We start from the raw sequence: 17,700 nt of genomic DNA on the forward strand, positions 1-17,700 counted from the left end.
ACTTGGTTAATTATGTTAAATGATAAGTAAATATATCATTAAGTGTATTAACAATGAACTACATATGTAAAAATAAGACTACTAACTTAATGATTTTGAAACGAGACATATATGTAACGATTATCGTTGTAACGACATTTAATGTATATAGATCATATTAAGAGATATTCGTACATCATAATATCATGATAATATAATAATTTAAAATCTCATTTGATATTATAAACATTGGGTTAACAACATTTAACAAGATCGTTAACCTAAAGGTTTCAAAACAACATTTACATGTAACGACTAACGATGACTTAACGACTCAGTTAAAATGTATATACATGTAGTGTTTTAATATGTATTCATACACTTTTGAAAGACTTCAAGACATTTATCAAAATACTTCTACTTAACAAAAATGCTTACAATTACATCCTCGTTCAGTTTCATCAACAAATCTACTCGTATGCACCCGTATTCGTACTCGTACAATACACAGCTTTTAGATGTATGTACTATTGGTATATACACTCCAATGATCAGCTCTTAGCAGCCCATGTGAGTCACCTAACACATGTGGGAACCATCATTTGACAACTAGCATGAAATATCTCATAAAATTACAAAAATATGAGTAATCATTCATGACTTATTTACATGAAAACAAAATTTCATATCCTTTATATCTAATCCATACACCAACGACCAAAAACACCTACAAACACTTTCATTCTTCAATTTTCTTCATCTAATTGATCTCTCTCAAGTTCTATCTTCAAGTTCTAAGTGTTCTTCATAAATTCCAAAAGTTCTAGTTTCATAAAATCAAGAATACTTCCAAGATTGCAAGTTTACTTCCAAGTTTTCTAAATCCATTCCAAGTAATCATCCAAGATCAAGAAACCTTTGTTACTTACAGTAGGTTATCTTTCTAATACAAGGTAATAATCATATTCAAACTTTAATTCAATTTCTATAACTATAACAATCTTATTTCGAGTGGAAATCTTACTTGAAATTGTTTTCGTGTCATAATTCTGCTTCAAGAACTTTCAAGCCATCCAAGGATCCTTTGAAGCTAGATCCATTTTTCTCATTTCCAGTAGGTTTATCCAAGGAACTTGAGTTAGTAATGATGTTCATAACATCATTCGATTCATACATAAAAAGCTGTCTTATTCAACGTTATAAACTTGTAATCACTAGAACATAGTTTAGTTAATTCTAAACTTGTTCGCAAATAAAGTTAATCCTTCTAACTAAACTTTTAAAATCAACTAAACACATGTTCTATATCTATATGATATGATAACTTAAAGATTTAAAACCCGAAAACACGATAAACACCATAAAACTGGATATACGCCGTCGTAGTAAAACCAGGGGCTGTTTTGGTTGTGATAATTAAAAGCTAAGAAGAACTTTGATTTAAAAGCTATACTTCTGGAAAAATGATTTTTCTTATGAACATGAAACTATATCCAAAAATCATGGTTAAACTCAAAGTGAAAGTATGTTTTTCAAAATGGTCATCAAGATGTCGTTCTTTCGACGGAAATGACTACCTCTTTCAAAAATGACTTGTAACTTGTATTTCCGACTATAAACTTATACTTTTTCTATTTAGATTCATAAAGTTAAGTTCAATACGAAACCGTGGCCACTGGAATCACTCAAAACGGATTAGAAACGAAGAAATGGCGAGTAAAACAAGATTGATAAAAACTACTCATTTTACCTACGTGAAAGTTAGTAATAAATCTTTTCCATCCATAATCTAATCAACTTATATTGTATATTATGTAATCTTGAGATACCATAGACACGTATACAATGTTTCGACCTATCATGTCGACCCATCTATATATATATATTGCGGAACAACCATAGACACTCTATATGTGAATGTTGGAGTTAGCTATACAGGGTTGAGGTTGGTTCCAAAATATATATATAGTTTGAGTTGTGATCAATACTGAGATACGTATACACTGGGTCGTGGATTGATTCAAGATAATATTTATCGATTTATTTCTGTACATATAACTGTGGACAACTAGTTGTAGGTTACTAACGAGGACAACTGACTTAATAAACTTAAAACATCAAAATATATTAAAAGTGTTGTAAATATATTTTGAACATACTTTGATATATATGTATATATTGTTATAGGTTCATGAATCAACCAGTGGCCAAGTCTTACTTCCCGACGAAGTAAAAATCTGTGAAAGTGAGTTTCATTTGCTCCCTTTTTCAATGCTTTTGCAATATATATTTTTGGGACTGAGAATACATGCGCTGCTTTTATAACTGTTTTACGAAATAGACACAAGTAATCAAAACTACATTATATGGTTGAATGATCGAAGCCGAATATGCCCCTTTTTACTTGGTAACCTAAGAATTAGTAAACCGATCTACTAATTGACGCGAATCCTAAAGATAGATCTATTGGGCCTAACAAACCCCATCCAAAGTACCGGATGCTTTAGTACTTCGAAATTTATATTATATCCGAAGGGTGTCCCGGAATGATGGGGATATTCTTATATATGCATCTTGTTAATGTCGGTTACCAGGTGTTCACCATATGAATGATTTTTATCTCTATGTATGGGATGTGTATTGAAATATGAAATCTTGTGGTCTATTGCTACAATTTGATATATATAGGTTAAACCTATAACTCACCAACATTTTTGTTGACATTTAAAGCATGTTTATTCTCAGATGAATACTAAGAGCTTCCGCTGTTGCATACTAAAATAAGGACAAGATTTGGAGTCCATGTTTGTATGATATTGTGTAAAAACTGCATTCAAGAAACTGATTTCGATGTAACATATTTGTATTGTAAACCATTATGTAATGGTCGTGTGTAAACAGGATATTTTAGATTATCATTATTTGATAATCTACGTAAAGCTTTTTAAACCTTTATTTATGAAATAAAGGTTATGGTTTGTTTTAAAAATGAATGCAGTCTTTGAAAAAACGTCTCATATAGAGGTCAAAACCTCGCAACGAAATCAATTAATATGGAACGTTTTTAATCAATAAGAACGGGACATTTCAGTTGGTATCCGAGCGTTGGTCTTAGAGAACCAGAATTTTGCATTAGTGTGTCTTATCGAGTTTGTTAGGATGCATTAGTGAGTCTGGACTTCGACCGTGTTTACTTGAAAAATGATTGCTTAACAAATTTTGTTGGAAACTATATATTTTTAACATGTGAATATTATGTGATATATTAATCTCTTAACGTGTTTGATATTATGTGATAGATGTCTACCTCTAATACAAGTCCCATTGACTCACCTAATAATAATGAAGAGTCAAATGTAATTTGGAATGATTCGTGGACTGATTCACAAGTTCCCGAAGAGGAACCGGAAGAAGAATCGGAACCGGAAGAAGAATCGGAACCGGAGGAGGAGGAACCGGAAGAAGAAATAGAACCGGTGGGGGAAATAATAAAACATTTAAGTAAAAGAAAATCCTCAACCAACCGACCAAGGTTAATTATGGTCAACGGTGTTTCTGCCAAGGAAGCAAAATATTGGGAGGATTACCAATTCTCCGATGAATCGGATCCCGACGAGGATTCCGATGATGTTATAGAAATTACCCCAACTGAATTTAAAAAGGCAAAAGAGAACAATAAGGGAAAGGGCATAAAAATAGAGAAATCTGATTCCAACCCCGATGAACTTTATATGTATCGTCAACACCCGTATTTCTTAAGTTGTAACAATAACCCGGGAACCTCTAAACCACCAGGTTTTTCTAGACCAATGTGGAAAACGACGGCTCGTATTAGGGGAACATTATATATCCCTAAAAACTTAGCAAAAAGAACCAAGTTCGAAAAAGAAGAGACGAGTGAGTCGGAATAAGATAGTTGTATTTGTGCGGTGTAATATATGTAATATAGTGTGCTTATGCTTTACGATATATGTAAAAATTGCTTGTATTAATAAGTATCTTTTATGAATCTAACTCTTTTCTATTTTACAGTATAAAAACACAAAATGGATAGACAACCCAATATTTTAGAAGACTTACCCGGAGACATGATTGATGAAATCTTGTCTAGAGTCGGTCAGAATTCCTCAGCACAACTATTTATGGCAAAATCAGTTTGTAAGACATTCGAAGAACGTTCCAAGAATGCCTTGGTTTATAAAAGGCTTTCGTTTGAAAGATGGGGGATATCACATTGGGAAACCCATAAGTTACGATGTGTTTACTTTGACGCATATATTGAGGGGAACCCAAATGCTATTTTACGCAACGGGTTAAGAAATTATTTTGACTCAATGTATCCGAATATAGGACTTCATGATTTAGAAAAAGCGGCTAACATGCAACATAAAGAAGCTTGTTATGCTTACGGGTTAGTAATGTTCGCTTCTCACCAAAGTGAGAAAAAGAACATCGGGCTACAACTATTAAACAAAATGTTCCCACAAGTGACGGAGTCGGTAATTGGGGTAAGAAATGAGGTTTTTAGGTTATTACGAGACTGTTGGTCATTACGTAACCTTCGTCCTTTTGACGACGTTACAACACGTTGTCATACTATCGGTCACAACGGTTACGTTCCACAAGACCAAGGATGGGAAGTGGTATTAGTAAAACCAGAACGCATGACTTGTTTCTGGACGTATGAATTACGTGTCTTTGTTGCCTTTGCTGAACGCCTTATTTATTAACTAGAATTATCTTCGCAACTACTTTGTATCAAAGTTTTATGTGCTATATTTCATGCTATATGTAAAATAGCGGTATTGTAAGTTTGCAAGTTATTGTATAAAGGTTTGAATATGATATATATTTTTTGTGATTAGTTTTTCATATAGAATTGTAGTAGTTGAAATGGTATGTTAGCTACTAAGTATGAACTTAACGGGTATGTATTACCCGAATTAAAGAGTATAAAACGCTAATATGAAGAAAGAGCTTTTATAAATAAGTTCATATTACGCTACGAAATACTATTGACTACTCTTGATATTCTATATGATTAACTCGTTTCATTTGACTATTTTGAAGGAAATGGCACCGACTACTCGACACACCTTGAATATGAGTGAAGAGGAATTTCGTGCCTTTCTTGCTTCAAACATAGCCGCAGTATAGGCCGTGCTACATACCAACAATAACCTTGGATCTAGCAGTACAGGAAATCGTGTAGGATGCACCTACAAAGAATTCACTGCCTGCAAACCTTTGGAATTTGATGGAACCGAAGGATCGATCGGATTGAAACAGTGGACCGAGAAGGTCGAATCGGTGTTTGCCATAAGTAAGTGTACTGAAGAGGACAAAGTGAAGTATGCTACGCATACCTTCACAGGTTCTGCGTTAACATGGTGGAATACCTATCTAGAGCAAGTAGGACAAGATGATGCTTACGCACTACCGTGGTCAGCATTCAAGCACTTGATGAACGAGAAGTACCGTCCCAGAACCGAGGTCAATAACCTCAAGGCAGAACTTAGAGGGTTACGAACCCAAGGATTTGATATTACCACGTACGAAAGACGATTCACAGAATTATGCCTATTATGTCCGGGAGTGTTCGAAGATGAGGAAGAGAAGATCGACGCGTTTGTGAAAGGATTACCGGAAAGAATCCAAGAAGATATAAGTTCACACGAGCCCGCCTCCATACAACAGGCATGTAGAATGGCTCACAAACTAGTGAACCAGATTGAAGAAAGAATTAAAGAACAGACTGCTGAAGAGGCTAATGTGAAGCAAGTCAAAATAAAGTGTGAGGAAAACGGTGATAAGAATCACCAATACAACAACAACAGTAATTACAACAATAATCGCAACAACTATCCTAACAATCGCAACATCAATCACAACTACAACAAACGGCCCAACAACAACAACAACAACAACAACAACAACAACAACAACAACATCAACTACAACAATCATCTTAACAACAATAATAACCGCAATAATAACAACAATCAGAAGCAGCTATGCCAAAGGTGTGAAAAGTATCACTCGGGGTTCTGCACCAAATTTTGCAACAAGTGTAAAAGAAATGGTCATAGCGTGGCGAAGTGTGAGATCTACGGACCAGGGGTTAACAGAACGAAAGGAACAAATGGTGTCGGAACGAGTAATGGCGGAGCAAGTAGTGTCGGAGCAAGTTATGCCAATGTAGTTTGTTATAAATGTGGAAAACCGGGCCACAATATTAGAAATTGCCCAAACCAGGAGAACACGAATGGACAAGGCCGCGGAAGAGTTTTCAATATTAATGCGGCAGAGGCACAGGAAGACCCGGAGCTTGTTACGGGTACGTTTCTTATTGACAATAAATCTGCTTACGTTTTATTTGATTCGGGTGCGGATAGAAGCTATATGAGTAGAGATTTTTGTGCTAAATTAAGTTGTCCATTGACGCCTTTGGATAGTAAATTTTTACTCGAATTAGCAAATGGTAAATTAATTTCAGCAGATAATATATGTCGGAATCGAGAAATTAAACTGGTTAGCGAAACATTTAAGATTGACTTGATACCAGTAGAGTTAGGGAGTTTTGATGTGATAATCGGTATGGACTGGTTGAAAGAAGTGAAAGCAAAGATCGTTTGTTACAAAAATGCAATTCGCATTATACGAGAAAAAGGAAAACCCTTAATGGTGTATGGAGAAAAGGGCAACACGAAGCTACATCTTATTAGTAATTTGAAGGCATAAAAACTAATAAGAAAAGGTTGCTATGCTGTTCTAGCACACGTCGAGAAAGTACAAACTGAAGAAAAGAGCATCAATGATGTTCCCGTCGCAAAAGAATTTCCCGATGTATTTCCGAAAGAATTACCGGAATTACCCCCACATCGATCCGTTGAATTTCAAATAGATCTTGTACCAGGAGCTGCACCAATAGCTCGTGCTCCTTACAGACTTGCACCCAGCGAGATGAAAGAACTGCAAAGCCAATTACAAGAACTTTTAGAGCGTGGTTTCATTCGACCAAGCACATCACCGTGGGGAGCTCCTGTTTTGTTTGTCAAGAAGAAAGATGGTACATTCAGGTTGTGTATCGACTACCGAGAGTTGAACAAACTTACCATCAAGAACCGCTATCCACTACCGAGAATCGACGACTTATTTGATCAACTACAAGGCTCGTCTGTTTATTCAAAGATTGACTTACGTTCCGGGTATCATCAAATGCGGGTGAAAGAAGATGATATTCCAAAGACTGCTTTCAGAACACGTTACGGTCATTACGAGTTTATGGTCATGCCGTTTGGTTTAACTAATGCACCAGCTGTGTTCATGGACCTTATGAACCGAGTGTGTGAACCATACCTTGACAAGTTTGTCATTTTTTTCATTGATGACATACTTATTTACTCAAAGAATGACCAAGAACACGGTGAACATTTGAGAAAGGTGTTAGAAGTATTGAGGAAGGAAGAATTGTACGCTAAATTTTCAAAGTGTGCATTTCGGTTGGAAGAAGTTCAATTCCTCGGTCACATAGTGAACAAAGAAGGTATTAAGGTGGATCCGGCAAAGATAGAAACTGTTGAAAAGTGGGAAACCATGAAAACTCCGAAACACATACGCCAGTTTTTAGGACTAGCTGGTTACTACAGAAGGTTCATCCAAGACTTTTCCAGAATAGCAAAACCCTTGACTGCATTAACGCATAAAGGGAAGAAATTTTAATGGAAGGATGAACAAGAGAAAGCGTTTCAGTTATTGAAGAAAAAACTAACTACGGCACCTATATTGTCATTGCCTGAAGGGAATGATGATTTTGTGATTTATTGTGATGCATCAAAGCAAGGTCTCGGTTATGTATTAATGCAACGAACGAAGGTGATTGCTTATGCGTCTAGACAATTGAAGATTCACGAACAAAATTATACGACGCATGATTTGGAATTAGGCGCGGTTGTTTTTGCATTAAAGACTTGGAGGCACTACTTATATGGGGTCAAAAGTATTATATATACCGACCACAAAAGTCTTCAACACATATTTAATCAGAAACAACTGAATATGATGCAGCGTAGGTGGATTGAATTGTTGAATGATTACGACTTTGAGATTCATTACCACCCGGGGAAGGCAAATGTGGTAGCCGACGCCTTGAGCAGGAAGGACAGAGAACCCATTCAAGTAAAATCTATGAATATAATGATTCACAATAACCTTACTACTCAAATAAAGGAGGCGTAACAAGGAGTTTTAAAAGAGGAAAATTTAAAGGATGAAATACCCAAAGGATCAGAGAAGCATCTTAATATTCGGGAAGACGGAACCCGGTATAGGGCTGAAAGGATTTGGGTACCAAAATTTGGAGATATGAGAGAAATGGTACTTAGGGAAGCTCATAAAACTAGATATTCAATACATTCTGGAACGGGGAAGATGTACAAGGATCTCAAGAAACATTTTTGGTGGCCGGGTATGAAAGCCGATGTTGCTAAATATGTAGGAGAATGTTTGACGTGTTCTAAGGTCAAAGCTGAGCATCAGAAACCATCAGGTCTACTTCAACAACCCGAAATCCCGGAATGGAAATGGGAAAACATTACCATGGATTTCATCACTAAATTGCCAAGGACTGCAAGTGGTTTTGATACTATTTGGGTAATAGTTGATCGTCTCACCAAATCAGCACACTTCCTGCCAATAAGAGAAGATGACAAGATGGATAAGTTAGCACGACTGTATTTGAAGGAAGTCGTTTCCATACATGGAATACCAATCTCTATTATCTCTGATAGGGATGGCAGATTTATTTCAAGATTCTGGCAGACATTACAGCAAGCATTAGGAACTCGTCTAGACATGAGTACTGCCTATCATTCACAAACTGATGGGCAGAGCAAAAGGACGATACAAACGCTTGAAGACATGCTACGATCATGTGTTATTGATTTCGGAAACAGTTGGGATCGACACCTACCATTAGCAGAATTTTCCTACAACAACAATTATCATTCTAGTATTGAGATGGCACCGTTTGAGGCGCTTTATGGTAGAAAGTGCAGGTCTTCGATTTGTTAGAATGAAGTGGGGGATAGACAGATTACAGGTCCGGAGATAATACAAGAAACTACTGAGAAAATCATCCAAATTCAACAAAGATTGAAAACCGCCCAGAGTCGACAAAAGAGCTACGCGGACAGTAAAAGAAAAGATATAGAGTTTGAAATTGGAGAAATGGTCATGCTTAAGGTTTCACCCTGGAAAGGCGTTGTTCGATTTGGTAAACGGGGGAAACTAAATCCAAGGTACATTGGACCATTCAAGATTATAGATCGTGTCGGACCAGTAGCTTACCAACTGGAGCTACCTCAACAACTCGCGGCTGTACATAACACTTTCCACGTCTCAAATTTGAAGAAATGTTTTGCTAAAGAAGATCTCACTATTCCGTTGGACGAAATCCAAATCAATGAAAAACTTCAATTCATTGAAGAACCCGTCGAAATAATGGATCGTGAGGTTAAGAGACTTAAACAAAACAAGATACCGATTGTTAAGGTTTGATGGAATGCTCGTAGAGGACCCGAGTTCACCTGGTAGCGTGATGATCAGATGAAGAAGAAATACCCGCATCTATTTCTAAAAGATTCGTCAACACTTTCAACAGCTTAAAATTTTGGGACAAAATTTATTTAACGGGTAAGTACTGTAGTGACCCGAACTTTTTCATGTTTATATATATTAAATGAAATTGATATTTACATGATTAAGTGTTTCCAACATGTTAAGCAATCAAACTTATTAAGACTTGATTAATTGGAATAGGTTTCATATAGACAAATGACCACCCAAGTTGATCGGTGATTCACGAACGTTAAAACTTTTAAAAACTATACGATGACATATATATGGTTATATATATAGTTAACATGATTTTATTATAAGTATGTATCTCATTAGGTATTTTAACAATGAGTTATATACATAAAAAATGAGACTATTAAATTAAGAAACTCGAAAACGATATATATAACGATTATCGTTATAACGTTTTACTAGGTACATATGAATCATATTAAGATATTGATACAATTGGTAAATTATATTAAATGATAAGTAAATATATCATTAAGTGTATTAACAATGAACTACATATGTAAAAATAAGACTACTAACTTAATGATTTTGAAACGAGACATATATGTAACGATTATCGTTGTAACGACATTTAATGTATATAGATCATATTAAGAGATATTCGTACATCATAATATCATGATAATATAATAATTTAAAATCTCATTTGATATTATAAACATTGGGTTAACAACATTTAACAAGATCGTTAACCTAAAGGTTTCAAAACAACATTTACATGTAACGACTAACGATGACTTAACGACTCAGTTAAAATGTATATACATGTAGTGTTTTAATATGTATTCATACACTTTTGAAAGACTTCAAGACACTTATCAAAATACTTCTACTTAACAAAAATGCTTACAATTACATCCTCGTTCAGTTTCATCAACAAATCTACTCGTATGCACCCGTATTCGTACTCGTACAATACACAGCTTTTAGATGTATGTACTATTGGTATATACACTCCAATGATCAGCTCTTAGCAGCCCATGTGAGTCACCTAACACATGTGGGAACCATCATTTGACAATATATATTTTTGGGACTGAGAATACATGCGCTGCTTTTATAACTGTTTTACGAAATAGACACAAGTAATCAAAACTACATTATATGGTTGAATGATAGAAGCCGAATATGCCCCTTTTTACTTGGTAACCTAAGAATTAGTAAACCGATCTACTAATTGACGCGAATCCTAAAGATAGATCTATTGGGCCTAACAAACCCCATCCAAAGTACCGGATGCTTTAGTACTTCGAAATTTATATCATATTCGAAGGGTGTCCCGGAATGATGGGGATATTCTTATATATGCATCTTGTTAATGTCGGTTACCAGGTGTTCACCATATGAATGATTTTTATCTCTATGTATGGGATGTGTATTGAAATATGAAATCTTGTGGTCTATTGTTACGATTTGATATATATAGGTTAAACCTATAACTCACCAACATTTTTGTTGACGTTTAAAGCATGTTTATTCTCAGGTGAATACTAAGAGTTTCCGCTGTTGCATATTAAAATAAGGACAAGATTTGGAGTCCATGTTTGTATGATATTGTGTAAAAACTGCATTCAAGAAACTGATTTCGATGTAACATATTTGTATTGTAAACCATTATGTAATGGTCGTGTGTAAACAAGATATTTTAGATTATCATTATTTGATAATCTACGTAAAGCTTTTTAAACCTTTATTTATGAAATAAAGGTTATGGTTTGTTTTAAAAATGAATGCAGTCTTTGAAAAAACGTCTCATTTAGAGGTCAAAACCTCGCAACGAAATCAATTAATATGGAACGTTTTTAATCATTAAGAACGGGATATTTCAAATTAGCCTATGATATCCACATGAAAAGTGAAGTACTTTTTGTCTACATTTCAAATATGCAAATATTTAATCACATTAGTTACCACATTTTATCATACAAGGTTATTTTCATGCAAGTGCTGTATAAAACTACTTTTACACTAATTCAATCATATCTCGGGCTATACATAAGCAAACGACATGATATCCTAGTCTAAATTGAGTGTTTTTAAATTATATTTCCAGTGGTATAAGTCTCACATGCCAATTTGTTGTCTATCAATACAAGATTTCTGATCAAGCAACAAAAACACAACGATAATTCAAATTGACATAACTTAATCATACGGAAACGAAACGAAGCGAATCCAAAGCCTAAACTCAATAGTTTTTCGCAAGGAATCTGAATATAAAATAGTAATTAACATTTGAAAAACTTAATTTTTCTGATCATGCAAAAAAAATTTATTTTTAAACCCTAGCGCATCAAACAATCAATATAACGATTACAATTCACACGTACGCGTATAGACTGGAGCAATTGACAACATAACTATGAAACTCTATCAAAAATCAGATTTTACAAATTAGGATTCATGTAAATATACCTTAGATCGCTAAAAGAATTATACCAACGCGTAGAGGGGATCGAGAATTGCAACGTTTGTTCTTGAGGTTTGATCAAAAATTGAAAATTGAATGTGTGTGTGTGGGTGATGGTCGACGGCCAGGAGGGAGAGGAGAGAAGGATCGACTGCAGCTTTTTAATTGTAAGGGTTTTATCTAATTTTAGGTTAATACTTCTATTTATATAACCCTAGTTTAAGCAATTAGCACATAAGCCCCTCAAGTTGTCAAAATTCAACATAAAAGGGTGGGGAGGGGGTGGTCAGCCGAATGGGCCCCATGGGGTACTCCGGGCTCGTGTTTTGCAATTCCGTGTAATCGTGGTCCGTTTTAAGTGTCGTTTAGTCGTACCGAAGGCCCGGAACGCCTAACCCGATCGTTAAACGCAACTAATTGTTTAATTTATTAAAAACCCAATAAATTAAATATTTTAAAAAGTTAATAATTAATAAAATTAATTATTAAAATAAACCCGAGCGTTTCGTTGCTCAAAAAGCAGTTATCAAAATCGTATCGTTTTAATCATATTTCATCATTCGAAATATTTATTTGAATTAATATCAACCCATATTAATTATTATAACCCTCCAAAGATCAAGTACGCATTTATTACACGTAAACGCATAAAAGTTAAATAATCACCGTTAAATAAACTAACGAAAGGTTAATGAAAGTAACGGAAAAAGCAGGGTTGTTACAGTTAGGGTTTGTGCTAGTTAGGGTTATAAACCCCATTCATGGTGAAATTTGGGGGTTTTGGCATTGTTAGTGTAAGTGAACCCGATTATTGGTGGGTTCGGGTTTGATGACGATTTATAAGTATTTTTCATTGGTTTGGGTGTTAATCACTAGATTGTATGTGTGTTGGTGATTAGATGTTCATAAGAACATGTTAGTTGGTCAAAATGGGTGTTAACCTCAAATTGTTGTCAAACTAAGTTTTGAGTCAAGATTTGAAGAATCAAGTATGTAAATGCTTGGTTCATGTGTTAAATGATATTTTAACATAAGTCAAACGTGATCAAAAGCAATATGGGTCAATATTGCTCGTGTTGGGGTTTTTGGTGTAATTGGCGTTTGAAATGATTACTACCTAAGTAGTAATTTAGTGTTAAGACCTAGGTTGGTCTAATTAGTGTCAAGTATAATTTTAGGTTAAATTGTACTTTGTTGAGTGGGTTTAAATTACCACCCGAAGTGGTAGTTGGTTTGTGTCCATTATGTGTTAAATGGGCGGGTTTTGGCGAGCAAGGTGTAATCCCTCGGTTAAGGGATGTTTGTGTCGGATTCTCTTTTAGAGAATGGCTATTTATGTGTATATTGTGCCTATGTGTGATATAGGTGGTTACTTGCTCGGATTTGAGGACGGAGATCATGTTATACATGACTTGTGCGGGCATTCCAAGGTGAGTGGAATAATTATATATTTATGTACATGATTTATTTGCTTGTGGGGTATGGGTTAAAGTTCGATGTTGACGATACCATATCCTAGAGTATATTGTTTGTTCGTTTTAATGAGGGTTTAAGTTCGATGTTGACGATACCTCATGTATGGATTTAAAGTTCGATGTTGACGAAGCCATACCACTATTGTAGTGACGTTTGTATGATGAGGGTTTAAGTTCGATGTTGACGATACCTCATATGTGGGTTTAAGTTCGATGTTGACGATACCACATTTATTAGGACGAATGGGGATTAAGTTCGATGTTGACGATACCATTCGTTGGGCTAGCCTTGGGACTTGAATACTAATAGATGTTGTGAACATCAATGTTTTATGTGTTGTAGTGTAGCATATTGTATTTCTCGTGTTATATGATATTGTTGTGCTAGTTTGTATTATCGGAAATTTAGCGTTATACTTTGCAATGGTATGCTAATTAAAATGCTAGCGTGTATGAGGAAATTGTGTAAGTGTGTGCAAGTAAGTAGATTATATATGTATATATATAATTATTGCATTCACTAAGCTTTATGCTTACCCCTCTCGTTGTTTACCTTTTTACAGGTATTGTGTTATGAAGCTAGCTAGTTGTTAGGCTAGATGCATAGGAGCGCTTGGGCTCGATGGGGTAGCTTTTGGAGATATGGACGCGGATTGGGGATTTGGTATTCCCCGGGATTATGCTCTTGGTATTGGGTTGGGTTATTGAGTCTTAACCCGTATTTATGGTGTAAACACTTTTAATTAACGTTTGTGATGTAAAACTCGATTCTATTGAGGAAATCTCTTAATTATAATTATTATAGTATGTTGTGAAAACCGTTTCGTTTAAAAGTGTCGGGAAGCGGGTTTTCCGCCCGCGTGAATTTGTAAAACTGATCAGGAACTTTTAGTTCATTTGGACGCCGTCCAAATGGCTTGGACGCCGTCCTGGTCTTCTCTGCTGGACGCCGTCCAGATAACTGGACGCCGTCCAGATGGTCTATATAAAAATAAATAAATTAAGTCGTGTTTTTGGTAAAACGAAGTTGGGTCGTTACAAGTGGTATCAGAGCATAGTCTAAGGGAATTAGGTGACCTTGGAATAGGTGCCTAGTCTTAGACTTATTGGCGGTTATGCATTATTTGTGAAGACCCGTCCTAATCCATCCGAACGAAGTCCATATCGATTATAAACGATTCACAACAGTTGATTACATCGCGAGGTACTTGACCTCTATATGATACATTTTACAAACATTGCATTCGTTTTTGAAAAGACAAACTTTCATTACATCGAAAGTTGACAGGCATGCATACCATTTCATAATATATCCAACTATAATTGACTTGATAATAATCTTGATGAACTCGACGACTCGAATGCAACGTCTTTTGAAATATGCCATGAATGACTCCAAGTAATATCTATAAAATGAGCAAATACACAGCGAAAGATTTCTTTCGTACCTGAGAATAAACATGCTTTAAAGTGTCAACCAAAAGGTTGGTGAGTTCATTAGTTTAACTTAAACAATCGTTTCCATCATTTTAATAGACCACAAGATTTCAGATTTCCATTTCTCATAAACATACGTCCCATGCATAGAGACAAAAATATCATTCATATGGATTGAACACCTGGTAACCGACATTAACAATATGCATATATAAGAATATCCCCATCATTCCGGGATCCTCCTTCGGACATGATATAAATTTCGAAGTACTAAAACATCCGGTACTTTGGATGGGGCTTGTTGGGCCCGATAGATCTATCTTTAGGATTCGCGTCAATTAGGGCGTCTGTTCCCTAATTCTTAGATTACCAGACTTAATAAAAAGGGGCATATTCGACTTCGATAATCCAACCATAGAATGTAGTTTCACGTACTTGTGTCAATTTCGTAAAACAGTTATAAAAGTTGCGCATGTATTCTCAGCCCAAAAATATAAAGGGTAAAAAGGCAAATGAAACTCACCATACTGTATTTTGTAGTAAAAATACATATATCATCATTGAATATGTGTAGGGTTGGCCTCGGATTCACGAACCTATATTAATTATATATATATTTATGTTGATCAATATTTGTCTAACAAATTAGGTTAAGTCATAGTGTACCACAATCCTAATGCTCGAGTCTGACTCAACAGTATAGTAACATGTTATATTACTCATGTTTAGTTAAAATTTTAGTAAAAGGTGACGTGTGAAACAACGTATCACAAATGGTTTCATAATCATAAAATAGTATTTTAGTTTTTAGAGAAAGTCAACACAAAAATATTAACTGAAAAGTTAACGGAAAAGTCAAAGTTCAAGGTCAAAAGTCAAAGGTTAAAGTAAAAACGAGGTCGCATGCAAAAACACAATAACTTATACAAAAAAAGATTTTTCGGTCAAACATGACTAAACGGCCACTTCAGCGATTTTTAGAAAAATTATCGGAACTCCGATTGATAAACGGCCAAAGATAAAAGTTACACATTACCAAAAAGGATTAAGCATAAATTTTACAGAAGTAAACTAAACCTAGACAACTCGTAGTTGCCAACGCGGTTTCGGCGTTTCAAAGTTAATTTTTCAGCTTTAATAAATTTACAAAAGTGACCGAGTAGCCTACTTTGGAGATTTTTAGAAAATTCCTCGAAACTCGGATTGACAAACGGTCAAAGCCTTCAAATTCTCGTTACCACAAAGATATAACATGATTTTTGGCAAAAGTAAACACACATCAGGCCGACCATGACAACTGATACAAAACTGATATTTTTAATAAAAAGTTTCAACTCTTTTTAGAATTTTAAAATGTGACCAAACAGTCAACTTTGACGATTTTTAGAAAAAATCGTCGAGACTCGAATTGACAAACGGCCAGAGTCGTTTGTTAGACCTTACAACAAAGAATTCAGTGGTATTTTTGTTTTAATCTGAAAAAACGCAGATCAGCGAGAATTTCAGTTTCCGTATTGACGTTTCATCAAAATTTACAAAACTTCTTTTATCCATAACTTGACAACCGTTCAACGAAACGAGACGTGCTTTATATGAAAATTCATCTACTCGACGAGTAGAATCCAAATAACCACTTTTTATTACCCAGAAAATTAGTTCACTAATTAACATCAGCAATTTTAATTACGAAATTAATTATACAATTCGTTTATTTCATAACTTTCTAACCGTTCATCGAATCCATTTGATATCTAAATGAAAAGTTCTTAATTTTTCGCTAGCTTTCCAAAGACATGCATATTTTATACCTTATTTCATCCCTAGTATAACAACCTTTAAGATTCAACATAACTTATCTAAGGGCAATAACAAATATACAAGCATGCACAATCCTATATTCTCGAGCACTAGTCAGGGATACACTATTAGTATGTAAAAATTAAATTATGAGTACTCACGTATCAATATTGAGGTTCAATATTGCATGAAAGGTACGTAGACGCAACGGAGATGACAAACACTAAATTTGACCTCACTAGCATACCCATGAACCATACCCATCACCTCCATAGCCATAACTCATAATTTCCCTAGCCCTATCCTACTCATAAAACTTGTCTTGAAATGACCCGCTCATGACCTCGTCGTAATATTTTATGTATGTGTATATTTACTAATAATAATAATAATAATAATAATAATAATAATAATAATAATAATAATAATAATAATAATAATAATAATAATAATAATTTAATTAATATACATAATACTCGGTAATAGAAAGAAGATGCAAATGAACCAGAGTGAGATGTGTTCAGTTTTTATAGCATGTAGTCACCAACTTTTCACTATGCGATCTTTACAGCACATATCCATTAAGGACTACCGACACTTCATTTCACCTACTACATATCACTCGTTTAAGACATATGATATGTAATTTTATATATATTAATTAATATATAATATATTTAATCTTTAGAATTAATTAAATATTATATTATATTTACGCTCATGGTAAAAATATAATTTTTACAAAAATGACACAGTCGTGGTCTCACGACTCATGTACCACTTTCGGTTTTTCGGGCGCACTTTCGTACATTTAGAAAACTAGCCTTTTACGTTACGCGACGTGTACCTTTTACAAAAATTAGACTTACTCATCAATAAATTACCTTTATAAAAATATAACTTATAAAATTGAGTGTTGTGGTCATTTACTTCCATAAATCAAAGTCTCGT

The sequence above is a fragment of the Rutidosis leptorrhynchoides genome, chromosome 6 (genome assembly GCF_046630445.1).
Source record: "Rutidosis leptorrhynchoides isolate AG116_Rl617_1_P2 chromosome 6, CSIRO_AGI_Rlap_v1, whole genome shotgun sequence".
Classification (NCBI taxonomy): domain Eukaryota; kingdom Viridiplantae; phylum Streptophyta; class Magnoliopsida; order Asterales; family Asteraceae; genus Rutidosis; species Rutidosis leptorrhynchoides.